The sequence below is a fragment of the Panthera uncia genome, chromosome F1, assembly GCF_023721935.1.
Source record: "Panthera uncia isolate 11264 chromosome F1, Puncia_PCG_1.0, whole genome shotgun sequence".
NCBI classification, from domain to species: Eukaryota; Metazoa; Chordata; class Mammalia; order Carnivora; family Felidae; genus Panthera; species Panthera uncia.
Genome location: NC_064813.1, coordinates 42,206,295 through 42,210,766, shown reverse-complemented (window position 1 = coordinate 42,210,766; position 4,472 = coordinate 42,206,295).

Here is a 4,472-nt window from a genome sequence, read left to right as displayed (position 1 = left end):
GAAAGAAAGAAAGAAAGAAAGAAAGAAAGAAAGAAAGAAAGAAAGAAAAGAACATGGGTCCCAGACCTCTCATTGCTCCCTCCGACCCTCTGTCAGCACATGTTCCCGCTCACAGAACTCACCCGAGCCAAGCAGGGAGCCTGCCCTTGAGTCAGGCTCACGCAGAGACACCTTTCCAGAAACTCAGGAGCCACATGGACCTCTCCATCCTCAGTTCTCCGTTCATGTGGCTGTGGGGTCACTGAGGCCCCAGAGAGGTTACGTGACCTGCTTGGGGTCACAGAGCACAGCTGAGTGTTAGCCCCCACGCGTCGTGTCAGAAGTTCAGGGGTGAGGGGTCCCTTTCCTCTCTGAAAGATGCCCTCATCCCTGCTCCTTCCCAGTGAAGTGAGTGGACTCAGAAGCCCCTTCCCCAGTATCCCGCCCTCCGAGGTGTGGGCTGGGCAGGACTGATGCCTGAGCCACATATCCCTTTACACCATGGAACGATGTCTTCTGTCCCACCTGCAAGCCCAGGACCTGGCCCAAAGCACCGTGCTGGAGGAGACTCACCCTTCTTGCCTCTGACCCACATTGCAGTGCTCTGAGAACCCTCCAGAAGCTCTCCATCAGACTGACGCTCTCCCTCCCTGGACCTCCCAACCCCGGCCCCCACTGCAGTGTTTATCTCTGCCTGCTGTGTTTCAGACGTGTGTGTGCACGAGTGCGAGTGCACATGTGTGTGAGGGTGTGCGCACGACGGTGTGTGAGGGTGTATCCACATATGTGAGCGTGCATGCGTGCACATCCGTGCGTGAGTGTGCACGCACGTGTGTCCCCAGTAGTCTGAGCTCCATCAGGGCATGGACCGTGTCTGTCTTTACTTACTGCTCTAAACCGTGCTTCTTGAATTCAGCAGAGCCAAAGTGGGGTTGGTTTGGAGGCCACACACCTGAGCCTCGGGCCGCTAATCTATGACGAGAGCTCTGAGACCCATCGAAGGAGAGGGATGGGACCTGTCCTCAGGCCCTTTCTCCTAAGCAGCCATGTTGCACCTGTCAGCTCTACCCATCCTCGGCCTGACCTGCCCCCCCCGCCCCCCCCCCGGCTGAGAAGATGAGGACCAAGGTCCAGTCGGAGACACATAACAGGTCTGTGTTGGTGACTTATCTCTTGCGTGAGTTCACGCAATGCCCAGTTGTGTGGGAAACCCTCTCCTCCTCACCTCCACCCCGACTCTGGGTGCTTGGGGCTGACCTCAGCCAGAAAATGGGCAAGAAGACCCAATTCCAGGTAAAGTGGGTGCTTTCTCACGTGGAGCTAGGGACCCAAGAGGGTGGTACCGAGCAAACTCAGCCTTCCTGCGGGAGACCAAAGAACAGAGCCCCCAGACCGGCCAGAGAGACCCAGATCCGTCCAAAGCATTAACTTCGGGCTCGTCTCCAGTGATCTGGAATTGCCGTAAGAACAAAGTAAGGCAACCGGAGCCTTTAGCTGGGAGGTGGATGAACAGCAAAGCCTAGGCACCAGTTTGTGGAATCCCTTCCAGGGACCTTTGGAAACAGCTAACTTGGCAGATGGCTGCCCGGAGGCAGGGGCATGGTGGAGGTGGCCTCTCCATTACCCCTGGGCCCCAGGAGACCTCATCTGGACAGTTGGCCTGGGGAGGGGGGAGTCAAAGGCAGGGATGGGCTGCCGGGGGAGGGACAGCGTTCCCCGGAGGAGCTGAGTGTGGGAGGCCGCGCTGCATCACCTACCTGGGTTGCCCTTCTGGCTGAGTCAGGTCCTGCCTGCAGGTCTGGATGTGCTGGGGCAAGTCCCAGCCTCCACTCCCTCCCCAAATGCCATCCCAGCACACTGGGTGGGGGCCGAGAGCTTTCTCCATTTTTATTTGGAGGTTGGCTACAGCCCTTCAGGCTGAGGGGTCACTGCCAGCCACCTTTACAAGCCCTGCCCAGCCCTGCCCAGCCCTGCCCACAAGGAGGTCAGAACCCTCCCTGCGGCCCCCAGATGGTCCAGCGGCAGCCTTGCAGGTTATCTCCCCTTGGGGAGACCTGGGGGTGGCCTGTGGCAGGCGCCCGCATCCAACATCTCCTCTGAGCCTCGTGAAAGTCCTGCCACTTGGGCAGCACGAACACCACCGCATTTCAGATAAGGAAACTGAGGCCCACGACCTCACAGGCCTCAAACCTGGGCCTCCTGATGCTGACTCCCGAGCCCATACCTGGCCCACGGGCCGGAGGAGGGAGGGCCCCGCATGCTCATACACTTATAGGCCCAGGATGGTGGCAGCAGGCCTGGGCCGGGCAGGCAGGCCTCATCCTGTTCTCCCTCAAGCTGGGGCCTGACCCCTTGGGCCTGAGCCGGCTTTGTCTGTAAGACTTAGGTGAAAGGCCTCTGGAATGAAGAAGGTTCTCCGCTCCCGGGAAAGGGGAGCCGTGAGGGCCTCTCTTGGGCTGTCAGGGATCAGAGGCTGACTCCCGAGTCACCCTCAGCCTGGAAAGTTTCCGCAGGCTCTGCCTTACACTTCCCGAGCGGCTTCTTCCACACCCGAACATCCCCTGGGGTCCGGGATGAAGAGTAATCACAACTGCCCTGAGTTAGTCTCCGATCACCTTCCAGGTACTGTACCAAAGTCTTGGATGTGCAGAATGCCTTCTCTCTCACACCCCAGACCCGTGAGCCAGAGGTCACTTGCACTCCTACGTGCACGAGGTGCTCCGAGGGCAGCCGGAGGCTTGTCTGAGGTGAGCGGCGGTGCTGGGATTTGAACCCAGGTTGTCAGGCTCTTAATACCGGGATCTGGACCGCACTTAATGGCCCGGCCACTGATGGGGAAATGAAGCCTGCCGCGAGGACCTTCCAGGTGCCCCAGCTACAGTTTCATACTCTCCCGCTCTGTGACCCCAGTTGTCCCCTTCTCCCCCCTCCCTTCCCACCTCAGAATCAGCCCAAGAAAACTGGAGCAGCGAGGGTTAAGTCAACTCCCTCTGCTGGTGGTGCCGCCATCTTGCTGTCGGAGGGCTCTGTGCTTGCCAGGCCTGCACCTGCTCCAGTGGTGCCCTTTCCACGGGCTGGCCCGGAAAGCCAGCCGCGCGCGGGCACTGCGAACACGCTAGCTCCGGGCCAGCCTGGCAGGCGCAGCTGGAGGGCGAAAGCACCGACTCCAGGCCGAGATGCGGGGCTGGGGCCTGCAGGCCAGATCCTCCAGGAAGGAGCCTGCTCCCCAGCATTGTCACCCCCCCCCCCGCCCGACAGGCCCTGCTGTCTGAAGGAGGCCAGTCCCCTGCAGGGTGGGCAGCCCTGTGAACCCTGGTGGGAGAAGGAGGCAGGTCCACGGTGGGAGCGATTCCCTCCCTTTTTACAGAAGGAAGAGAGGCTAGACACAAACAAGGAAGTGTCGGTGACCATCAGAGGAACAAAACCCAACTCCCAGCCGGGACAAGGCAGGGCTTTACTAGCCACCTCCCTGTCAATAGGAGGCCCGTGTAGTTCCATCCTTTCTGCAGATGCCTCTGGCCGGGGCGATCTGCCCCCTCTTCTTGGACTTGCTGCTTCAGTATCAGCAGAGAATGATCCCCTGCCCTCCCTCCCTCTTCCCTCCTCCCTTTCAGTGGGGACTGGGGCTGGCAGCGACATTTGAGAGCCAATGCAGGGAAGGCACCTGACCTTGGGGAGGAATGTGGGAAATGTCTGCAGCCTGGAGCAGCCACCCCCCCCCACACACACACCTGGGGCCCAGGAATGTGGCCCCCATGGGAGGTGTGTGTGTGTGTGTGTGTGTGCGCGCGCGCGCGCGGGTGGGGTGCAGGGCCCAGAGTGCTAAAGTGTTGGAGGGCCCCATAAGGTCACCTGCTGAAACTCCTACATGGTCACAGAGGGTGAAGATGAAACTAAAGCCTGCTCTCCTTGAGGCCACCATGGTCCTCTCTCTGATCCCCTTAGGGAGTGCTCCCTGACTCCTAGAGCCCCCTCGAGCCCAAGGCCACAGGCACAACTGCAACTTGTGACTTCTCAGACCCGCAGAACCACAGAATGTCAGAGCCCTTTGAAATCAGCAGCTACTGCGTCCATCCCCCGTTACAGATGTGGAAACCGAGGCCAGAGAGGCTACGGGAATTGGCCACAGGTGCTCTAACTACGGGCCAGGACCCTGGGGTGGGTGCCTTTCCCACACACCCCCTGCACCCAGCCTCCTCCTCTCACTAGGAAGATTCAGGTGGTACTCACCCCCCCCCCCCAAGGTCTTACAGGGTTCCTGCTGGGAATCCAGTGCCTTCTGTGAGTGCCCTTAACTGCCAGGGTTGGGAGCTGCAGCCACAGGGGCAGAGGCCGAGGGCCTGGCCTCCACGCTCAAGGCTTCTGGTGAGCAGGTGATCTGTGGTCTGGCTGCACAGCATGATCAAGCCCCGGTAAGTCCAGCAGATGCCTCTCTTCGGAACTGAACCCCGAGAAAAGGGTGAGTAAGGACTCTGCTGCCCTCTCGTGGCCAC